Consider the following 11,701-nt stretch of genomic DNA (forward strand, 5'->3'; position numbering starts at 1 on the left):
CTCAAATCAAAACCTGGAATGGCAGAGCCAACAAAAGGTCAGAATGAGACACTCTTCCAGTCCAAGATAACATAGGAGGTCAGAAAGAGACATCTCGGAGGGGAGCAGATTGGCTCAGAGTTCACATGGATGAAATACCAGTAGTGAAACTAGGTGGTGGTGACAAAAGCAGCAGCAGCTTCAGCAACTCTCAAGCCAGAGACAGTAAGGGGACTTGATAATTGGTCAGAAATTGGTCGCACTACAAAGTAACCCTGTGCTAGCACTGGACACAAAACCAAACACTGTTTGGCAACTCCACTGTCTACTATACCCACTTCATAGTTCAAGGGCAGACAGAAGGCTTTTAGTCAAGTGATAGTGGAAGCCCTGAGGGGCAGTATCACTTCTGGCCCCAAGAAATAATGGATCCTGAGGAACAATATCATTTTCAGTCCCAAGGGAGGAGAGGCCCTCAGGAGAAGTACCAATTGCAATCCCAAAGGATCAAGAGCCCTACCTGGGTAAAGATTGCAGAAGAAGATAGCAATGACCATACCTCTCCCCAGATCACACAACTTTGAGCATCAAAAACTTCCAAACGCCTAGAACTAACTCTGAAAACAGTAATGGGGAAAAGCCTGAAGCTTAAGATAGAGCCCCTCCCAACCCCATGTGGGGAACAGAGCTCAATATTAACATAAAGTTCTAAATCAAGAAATAAGATGGGAAAATGAGCAAACAACAAAAGAAGAATCTGACCATAAAAATCTACTATAGTGACTAGGAAGATCAAGGCACAAACTCAAAGAAGACAATGAAGTCAAAACAGCTACAAGCAAAGTCTCAGATTAAAAAATGTGAATTGAACACAAGCCTAATAAGAATTCCTGGAATAGCTACGAAATTATTTTCAAAATTAAATAAGAAAAATTAGGTAAATAAATGAAAACAATGGAAGAAAATAATGAAAAAAACAACAATAATTAACCGCTTGGTAAAAGAGACACCAACAAAAATAATAATACAGAGGAAAATATTACCTTAAAAAGAAGAACTGACCAAATGAAAAAGAGGTACAAAAATTCACTGATGAAAATAACTCCTTAAAAAAGCAAAATTGGCCAAATGGAAAAAGACCTCACCAAAGAAAGTAATTTCTTAAAAATTAGAATTGGGCAAGTAGAAGCTAATGACTCCACAAGACATCAAGAAACAATAAAACAAAGTCAAAGAATGAAAAAAAAATAGAAAAAAATGGGAAATAAATCATTGGGAAAAAAACAACTAACCTAGAAAATAAATCAAGAAGAGATAATTTAAGAATTATTGTATTACCTGAAAATCATAATCAAAAGAAAGAGCTTCATCTTTCAAGAAATTATCAAGGAAAATTGCCCCAATATCTTAGAACAGAAGGGTAAAATAGAAATTGAAAGAACTCACTGATCACCTCCTGAAAGAGATCCCAAAATGAAAACTCCCAAAAATATTATAGCCAAATACCAGAGCTCCCAGGTCAAAAAGAAATTGCTTCAAGCAGACAGACAACAACCATTGAAATACTGTGGAGCCACAGTCAGGATCACTACCACATTAAAGGAGCAGAAGGCTAGAATTACAACCAACAATAACCTACCCAGAAAAACTGAGTATAATCCTTCAAGAGAAAAAAATGGATATTTAATGGACTTTCTAGAATTCCTGATGAAAAGACCAGAGCTGAATAGAAAATTTTATTTTCAAATACAAAACTCAAGAGAAGCATAAAAAGATAAACATGGAAAAGAATCATAAGGGACTCAATAAGGTTAAACTGTTTACCTTTCTAAATGAGAAGGTGATACATGTATCTTCTAATAACTTTATCATTATTAGGGCAGTTAGAAGGATTCTAACTACATTGATACAGAGAAAGACACAGGAAAAAAAAGGGTGTGGCAGTGAGTCTATTACGTTGAGATGACATCAAAAGAAAAATGGAAAGATGAGAAAGAGGGATGTAGTGGAAGAAGGGGGAAGGGAAAAGGGGGAAGGAGAATGGGGGAAATTATTTCACATAAAAGAGGGAGGCAAGGAAGAGCTTTTATAGTAGTGGGGAAAATGGAGAGGGCAGGCAATCACATCTCACATCTCAATCACAATCTCACATCTAAATTGGTTCAAAAATGGAAAAACAGGTGTGTCTGTGTGTGTAGATATATAGAGAGATAGATAGATAGATATATTCAACTGGTAATAGAAATCTATTATACCCAACAGGGAAGTAGGAGAGGAAGGGGATAAGAGAGGGGGGTGATTAAAAAAAAGGGAGGACAAATAAGAGAAGGAAGTGGTCAGAAGCAAAACAGACTTTAGAAGGACAGGATAAAAATAGAGAGAAAGACAAACAGAAAAAAATAGGATGGAAGGAAATAAACAGTTAGTAATCATAACTGAATGTGAATGAGATGAACTCACCCATAAAACACAAGTGGATAGCAGAATGCATTAAAAAAAAGACTCCAACAATATGTTGCTTACAAAAAACATACTTAAAACAGACAGACACACACAAAGTTAAAATAAGGGGCTGGAGAAGAATATATTATGCTTCAGCTAAAGTTAAAAAAAGACAAGGGTAGCAGTCATGATCTCAGATAAAGCAAAAGCAAAAACTGACCTAATTAGGAGAGATCATCAGGGAAACTACATCTTACTAAAAGGAACCAGAGACAATAAAGTAATATCAATACTAAACATATATGCACCAAATGGCATAGTATCCAAATTCTTAATGGAAAGGTTAAATGAATTACAGGAGGAAATAGACAGTAAAACTATATTGATGGGGAGAACCTCAACTTACCCTCTCAGAGCTAGATAAATCTAACTATAAAATAAATAAGAAAGAAGTCAAGGAGATGAATAGAATATTTAAAAAGTTAGCTATAATAGACCTCTGGAGAAAAATGAATGGGAACAGAAACAAGTATACCATTTTCTCAGCTGTACATGGTACCATTACAAAAATTGACTATGTATTAGAGCATAAAAACCTCTGCAGAAAAGCAAAAATATTAAGTTCTACCTTTTTAGGCCACAATGCAATAAAAATACATTTAATAAAGGATCATAGAAGCATAGATTAATAGCTAATTGGTAACTAAATAACCTAGTCCTAAAGAATAAGTGGGTCAAGGTACAAATCATAGAAACAATCAGTAATTTCATTAAAGAGAATCACAACAATGAGACAACATTCCAAAATTTGTGAGATGCAGCTAGAGCGCTAGTTAGGGGAAAATTTGTATCTCTAAATGCTTACATCAATAAAAGACCAGAAAAGAGGGTCAATGAATTGGGCATTCAACTAAATAAAACTAAAAAAAAAAAAAAGGAACAAATCTTAAATCTCCAATTAAACACCAAAATGGAAATCCTGAAAACAAAGAAGAGATTAAAAAAATTGAAAGTTTAAAAAAAAATCATTGAACTAATAAATAAAACTAGAAGCTGGCTTTATGGGGGATAAATTAGATAATTAGATAAATTAGATAAAGCATTGGTTAGTTTGATTAAAAAAAAGAAAACCAAATTACTAGTATCAAAAAAAATGAAAAGGGTGAGTGTAACACCAATGAAGATGAAATTAAAGCAATTATGTGGAGTTATTTTGCCCAATTATATACCAGTAAAACTGACAATCTAAGTGAAATGGATAAATATTTACAAAAATATAAACTACCCAGATTAACAACAACATTATCTTAAATAACCCTAACTTAGAAAAAGAAATTGAACAAGCCATCAATGATCTCCCTAAGAAAAAATCACCAGGACCAGACTGATTCACAAGTGAATTCTACCAATCATTTTAGGAACAATTTAATCCCAATATTATTTAAACTATTTGAAAAATAGGTAAAGAAGGAGTCCTAAACCATTCCTTTTAATACCTAAACCAGGGAGAGCAAAAACAGAGAAAGAAAACTATAGACCAATTTCCTTGAATATCTATGCAAAAAAAATTTTAAATAAAACACTAGCAAGGAGATTACAGTAATATATCACAAAGATCATATGGTATGAGTAGGTGGGATTTATACCAGGAATACAGGGCTGGTTCAGTATTAGGAAAACTATCAGCATAATTGACCATATTAATAACAATAACCATAAAAATCATATGATTATATCAATATATACAGAAAATGCAACACTTATTCCTATTTAAAACAAATACAAACACACACACACACACACACACACGAAAGCACAGGAATCAATGGAATCTTTCTTAAAATAGTTAGTACTATCTATCTAAAACAGAAAGCAAGCATTGTCTGTAAACAGGAATGAATTTTAAGCCTTCCTAAAAAGATCAGGAGTGAAGCAAGGATGTCCATTATCACCACTCTTATTCAATATTTTATTAGAAATGCTAGTTATTTTCTTCCACAAAATGACTAATATGGAAATGTTTTATATGATTCTACATGTATAACCTACATCAGATTGATTACCATCTCAATGAGAAAGGAGGTGAGGGACAGAAGGAAGTAATTTGGAGCTCAAAATTTTAAAAAAATGTTAAAAACTGTTTTTAACACACAACTGGGGGAAAATAACATTTTTTAAATTTTTAAATACTTATAAAAAAAAGAAAGAAAAAATGCTAGCTATAGCGATAAGACAATGGTGACTTTTCTCCTTGCCACAAAGCAAGAACTGGGTGTGCCAGTCCTGGAGTTATGAATATTTGAGTTCAAATCCAGCCTCAGACACTTATTATGTGCAACCCCGGCCAAGTTATTTAACCTCTGCCTTACTTTCCTCAACTGTAAAATGGGAATAATAGCACCTACCTTCCAAGGGTTGCTATGAAGATTAAATGAGATATCTGTAAAGTGCTTAATACTTGGAATATTAGACACTTAATAAATGCTTATTTTCCCTTACCCCAAGGCCAACTTGTGTGCTTGATTCTCTTCCTTCTCATTTCCTCTGAGACCTTGTTTTCTCTAATCTTCAATCTCTATTTATCTGCTGGGTCCTTCGATGTTGTCTCCTCCAATAAAGCATAAACTCCTCAAGAGTAAGGACTACTTTCATTATTGTATGTATTCCCTATGCTTTGTACAATGATTTGTACATATTAAGCATTTAATAAATGCATTTTCATTTATTCATTCAACATAGTTCCTGGTTGGTCCTTGGGTATATCTATGCCGAGGAGCTGAACAAAAAAAGGACTGGTGACTGAGCCAGGAACAGCCACCCACTTTGTTGACCATAAGAAGAAATAAGAAATGGGCCCTGTGTCCTTTGAGAGGACCTCTTTGTTGAAACACAACCAACACCAGCTCTCCCCTGGACTTCCATTGAGGTAGAAGAAGAAAAAGAGGAGGAGGAAATTTCTCCCCCTTCCCCACCCCCCCAGCCTCATTACACTTCCTAAAATGCAATAGAGATTTGGAGGTAGCTCTGCATGTTAGCAGACTCTTAGTTCAGGTTCAGTTTTGGTACAAAATGAAAAATTCAAAAGTCAGCAAATCAACAAAAGGAGGCTTAAACTTCTGGGACTGTATCCCAAAGAGATCATAAAAATGGGAAAAGGAGGGGCAACCAAGTGGATAGAGCACCGGCCCTGAAGTCAGGAGGACCTAAATTCAAATCCAGACTCAGACCAAACACTTGACCCTACTGTGTGACCCTGGGCAAGTCACTTAACCCCAATTGCCTAAAAAAAGAAAAAAATGGGAAAAGGACCCACTTGTACAAAAATACTTATAGCAGTTCTTTTTGTGGTGGCAAAGAATTGGAAATTGAAGGGATGCCCATCAACTGGGGAATGACTGAACAAGTTGTGATATGTGAATTTAATGGAATACTATTGTGCTATAAGAAATGATGAGTAGGCATCCACCAGAAAAACCTGGAAAGACTTGTGTGGACTGATGCTGAGTGAAGTGAGCAGAAACAGGAGAATGTTGTACACAGTAACAGTCACGTTGTGAGATGACTAACTTTGACAGACTTAGCCCTTCTCAGCAATGCAAGGATCCAAGACATCTCCAAAAGTCTCATGATGGAAAATGCTATCCACATCCAAAGAAAGAACTATGGAGTTTGAATGCAGATTGAAGCATACTATTTGCTCTTTTTTTTTCTTCTCTTTTGTTTTGTTTCCTCTTTCTTGTGGTTTCTCCTATTGGTTCTAATTCTTCCTTACAATATGACTAATGTGAAAATGTTTAATAGGAATGTATAGGTAAAGCCTGTATCAGATTGTGCCCCCATCTTGGGGAGGGAGGGGGAGAAAAATTTTAAACTCAAAAGCTTATGGAAGTGATTGTTGATAAATCAAAATAAATTAGTTTTTTAAAAAGGAGGCTTAATATATCTTAACACAGCAAAGGATACAGTGGATACGGACATGGCTTACCTCATCTTCATATGGAGACTCATCTAGTCATCAGGGCATGATATGGTAAAGGACATAGTGACTCATGTGGTCTTCAGAAACCCACCAAGTCAAAGAGGCCTTGACTGCTCCCAGCTACCCACTTTTTATACATGTAGGACATCAGGAAGCTCCAGGAAGTTGCCTCAAAAAGCAGGGTCAATTGGGTTCTAAAGCCATCTTTGACCACTTTTGGGAGGAAAACTAATCCCTAAGGATTAGGAAAGGATTAGGGTTCTAGCCCCACCCCTCCCCCACACCCCATTCCCCATGTTATGAGTGGAAGGGGAGAAGCTCCATCAAGGAAATGCTGATAAATATTCCTATCACCAGGGTTAATAAGAGATCATAGGAGCATAGATCTAGAACAAAAAGGGATCTTAGAGGTCATCTAGCCCAGCACCATTTTATAAATGAGGAACCTGATGGTCCCAGATGGGAAGTGACTTGGCCAAACAGAAATCATGAGAATTGGAAATTTCCAATCCTGGTAGTAACCACATGAGTTTCAGAAGTTAGGAATCCCTGAGTCCACTGCTGGTTACCTAGCAGGTGGTGGTTTCTACAACTTCCTGGAATAGAAGATGCTCATCTTTGGAAGGATATAAGGCTTGCCAAGAGAAAGTTGTCTCTCCCTCCTTAGAGAGTGATAGGTTACTGTGTTACATTTTAAGTATAACAGGTTTTGGAGAGAACAAACTATTGTAGCTTAGTTGGGGTGGTCATCTCTCTCTTTAAACTACTACCTGACTTATTCCCTTATTAATTCTCACCCTAGGTTTTAACGCAACCAAGGAGGTGCCTTCTGATACTCTCTTATAGGTGAGGGATAGGGATAGGGACTAGATCTGCAATTTCACTGCTATAGAGAACTCCCAGATAAGGAAATTCTGTCTACTAATGCAGGTTGGCACCTACTGTCTCCCTTAAATAACGGACAGTTGCTCAGAGTGCTCAGAGGTTAAGTAATAACTTTCCAAGGTTGCACAGCCAGTATATGGCATAAGTGTGACATAAACTCAGGTCTTTTTCACTCCAAGGTCAGTTCTCTATCTAGTATACCACACTGCCTCACTTTCCTCATAAATTACTAAAATTATAACATTACTCTTGTTGATTAGTCAACTAGCTCTGTGGCATATATACATACATGTATGTATACATACATAGATAGATAGAAGGTATCCACAGTCTCTGTGGGAGGAACTATTTAAATTAGGATTACATTAAGTATTTGTCAACCAGAATGTCACTTTCTGAAGCTAACCCCAACACAAACTCGATAGTTAGATGCCCCAACATTAGATAATCCCAAGGTCAAGGTACTCTATGGGTACTCCTAAAACTGTAGCTCATGAACCCCTACGGATGCATTCATCTTTAAGAGTCAGCCAGCTGATACAATTAACAAAAGCATTTACTAAAATGGCTTTGTATGAAATAGTAACAGAACACCTTCTTCACAAACCTGGAGCTCACTCTCCCACAAATACACGCATCATCAGTTGGAGGAACGGGCAAATACACAAAAGTACAATAGTAGAGAGCAACATATATAAAGAATACATATAGTGAAGGCCACTCACACCTCTAGGATTTTAGGATACCAATGTTTTTTCTCTTTTCTTGGTGCCTTTATGCAGCTCTCCCTAGACATAACATCTCTAATACAGCATCACTCAACTGGACCCCCTGGAACTATTCTTCTCTGCAGCTGTATTCCTCCTGACTGCCAAGCCTAACTTCTTCCCAAATTGCTGCCTGACAAGCACAGTGTCTCTTATTTGTCATGTTGATCTGCTGCAGAGCCAAAATGATTAGGGCAGAGAAATCTCTCTACCTCCTCTGTACTCCAGACAAAGTACAAGGGAAAAAGCAAACTCCTAGAAAAATTGCCTGCCCCCATTGTTTCCACTTTTCTACTTCCCACAAATTTTTCCCCTCCTTGCAAACTAGTTTGTGACTTGACCGCTCATCTGAAACTGCTTTCTTCAACGTTACCAGAGGTTAAGTTCAAGTCCTGCTCAGATATTTACTTAGCTTTGTGATAGGCACTTTGCTTAACCTGAGTCTCAGTTTCCTCATCTGTAAAATAATCATAATAATAGCACCTTTCTCACAGGGTTATTTTGAGGACTAAATGAGATAATATCTATACAGTAGAAAGTGCTAATATAAATGCTAATTATTATTATTATCTCTTAAATGCCAAATCCAATGGCCTTCTGTCAGTCTTTAACCTTTTGACCTAATTGTAATCAAAAAGTAGAAAAAAGAACTCATACTAGTAACTTCCAAGTTACTCCTTACTTGGTCAGCTTTTGTAACACTACTCTCTCTTCCTCCTCCTACCTGTCTGACCTTACTCCTCAGTGTCTTTTGCAGGGATATTATCCATGTCCTTTCCCTAAGTATGAGTGCACCTCAGACCCTCTTCTTTCTCTCTATTCTCTCTTAGTGATCTCATCAGCTCTCAGGGTTTCAAAAATTATTTCCTTGCAGATAACTCCCAAATCTACATATATCTAGGCCTCATTTCTCTCCCAAGCTTCAGTTTTATGCCACCAACTGCATGCTGGGCACTTACACCTAGATGTCTCATAATTCCACATGTCCAAAACAGAGCTTATTATCTTTCCCCCAATACCTAGCCCTTACCCCAACTTCCCTCCTCCTGTTAAGGACATTAACACCCTTCCAATCATTAGATTCAAAACTTCTGACTCATCCTCCACTTCTCCTCATCCTTCTAATATAATCAGTTGCCAGGTTTTGTCAATTCTACCACCACATCATCTGTTTCATTTGCCCTCTTCATTTATGTAGCCATCATCTGCCTCATTATCCCTCAACTACTGAAATAGACTCCTAATAGGTCTCCCTACCTCCAATCTATCCCTTCTCCAATCTGCCTTCCATATAGCTTCCAAATTGGTATTTCTAAAGCACAAACCTGACCAAGTCACTCTCTCCTGTTTGAAAATTTTCTCAACTTCTCTACTGCCTCCAATATAAAATACCTACTCCTTTGGTTGGCATTTATAGCCATTCACAATCTGAGTCCATTCTGCGTTTCCACACTTATTTCACATCACTACCCCTAATATTATATTTTTGGGACAAATTGACCTTTCCGCTGTTCCACAAACTAAATATTTCATTGTCACCCCCCCCACCCCTTCCTTAAGCACCTGCCATTTGTCAGATGCTGGGGGGGGAGTTGGGGGGGGTAAGATTTTGGATCTTTCCATTTTCCTGTACATTTCTTGAAGGCTGTATCGTCATAGTCTCACATACTACCTGGTATATATCAAGTTCTTAACCAGTGCTTGTAGGATTAAACTGAATTAGAAAAAAATTGAAATTTGGAGTAGGAGATTCGGAATCCCTAACCTGTTATATACTATTTGTCACCTATGGCAACTAATTTTGTGTCTTTGGCCTCAGTTTTCCCTTTCTGTTAAAATGAAGGGGGAAAGGTGGTGTTGGACCAGATGACCTCCAGGCTCCCTTCCAGTTCTAAACCCTCTGATTTTAATGAAGGAATGGAGGAAGAAATGGGAGCATAGATGCATTCTTGTCCAAGACTTTAGAATATGCTACGTATAGCTTGACTCAACTCCCAGGGAGTTCTTGCCGCATTTGTTAACTCTATTACACTACATCTAGGCTCAGTTTTCTCGTGCGTTCGATCATTACATTCGTGTGCCCTCCCCCACTCATTATCAACCACATTTTGGAAAACGAGAAATTCAGACAGGAAGCTTCGACTCTGCCTCCGCCTACTTCCTCAAAACCACCACGCAAACACCCTATAGATATCAGGCTGCTGACGTCGCTTTCATCACATGCTCTCGGCACATTACAGTCTCCTAATATACTTACTACCCACCCTCCCCACCAAAAAAAAAAAAATAGAAAATTCAAACTGCAACAAATGGCCAATAAGGGAGAAGGTGGTAAGTGGTAGGAGGAAGAGAAAGACTCGTAGGGAGGGGGAACTCGAGGAGGGGAAGGCTAAAACACTGCCACAGAATTAGGGTATTTTCTTACATTGCAGGGACCCAGAAAGGCTTCAACCCAGGTTGCAATGTCTCGCGAATCCACCTTAAATCTGAAAATGTACGCTGCGCCGGGGGTCACTGAAATCAGCCAATGCGGATCGAGTTCACTAGCACCACCGTGTTACGGGGAAGGAGGACCGAGAAAAATAAATAACCACACCCCCCCTTCTTCCCTCCTCCCTACCCGAAGCACCAGCACCCCACCCCGCCAAAAAGAGCGTTTGTAAGCAAAAAAGAAAAAAAAAAACTTTTGCAAAACGGCCCGAAGAGACTGGTTTCTGGGGCTTTTTTTTTTTTTTAAGGAAAAGAAGGAAAAGCAAGAAGGACTCATCCCCAACCCAGCGCCATGATAGTTGCTACACTTTCCCGAGGTGGAGAGGTTACAATGATGCAATCCTTGGGTGCGTTTGCTCGGAGTTGTTTTTCCCTTTTCTTTTATTTGCATGTCTTTTGAGACTCGCGGAAAGACTTCGAACCTCCAGCGACTTTTTTGCACTAATTCCTACGTATACACACATTTGTACACACGCACATTAATATATAGGGCCGTGTACATAGACGTACATATGAATGCCCCCTCTCACTGCCCGATTGGCCTGGAGATCCCAGAGTCACTAGTCCTCCTTATGGCACTTGCTTGGCATCTGTAAAAAGGTCCTTACCTGACTACCAAATTCACCCCTAGGATCCTCGGGACCTGGAGAACAGGGGTTCTTTGTTTTCCCCCACTCTTCTGGGAAGATTTTTTTTCTTTTTTTTTTTGCCAGTTGGCCCGAGACAGGGAGTGGTTCAGGTGGATCATGTGGCTGTCTTTAATTTTGTTTAAATCCATTCTTTTAAAAGTTAATTGTTCACCCTAAAGAAATATTTATTTTTTATCTTTTAAAACACAGGGGTTTAAGGAGACAGACTGCAAATAAAAACCAGGAACGCTTGCGCAATGAAAACTTCCCTCGGTTGTCCAGAATGTTAATTTCTGGGAGAGTTAAACTGTGGGCGCATCCTGGCTAGAGAGTACCTACGCCTTCTAAGTGCCCCCCCCCCAGCCCCGTCATGGTTCCCTCCCAATTTATCTCCCTGCTCCCTTTATGTGGGGTTCTACAGCAAGTAATCGCTTCTTTTCCCGTCTGGGAGCGGCGTTTTCTCCCCGTGTCCTCCTACGAGCTGAGCGAGCTTTAAATCCTTTCGAAATGCGCGGGCTAAGGATCATTGG

At 38.5% G+C, this 11,701-nt stretch overlaps 1 protein-coding gene across 3 annotated transcripts in view; it reads right to left on the reverse strand.

Annotated features, from left to right (window-relative positions):
- The window catches only part of APOLD1 (apolipoprotein L domain containing 1), a 62,983-nt gene extending 51,814 nt beyond the window's left edge, over window positions 1-11,169 (reverse strand). Inside the window, exon 1 of one of the 3 annotated variants that reach the window (XM_027856362.1) lies at window positions 11,151-11,169. The gene's annotated coding sequence lies outside the window, so the exon portion shown is untranslated. Of the gene's footprint in view, window positions 1-10,477; window positions 10,532-11,150 lie in introns of those variants that run through there. The other 2 variants (XM_027856363.1, XM_027856361.1) reach the window with 2 other exon arrangements.
- Between the last annotated feature and the right edge of the window lie 532 nt (window positions 11,170-11,701).

The sequence above is a fragment of the Vombatus ursinus genome, unplaced genomic scaffold (assembly GCF_900497805.2).
Source record: "Vombatus ursinus unplaced genomic scaffold, bare-nosed wombat genome assembly UNPS02011431.1, whole genome shotgun sequence".
NCBI classification, from domain to species: Eukaryota; Metazoa; Chordata; class Mammalia; order Diprotodontia; family Vombatidae; genus Vombatus; species Vombatus ursinus.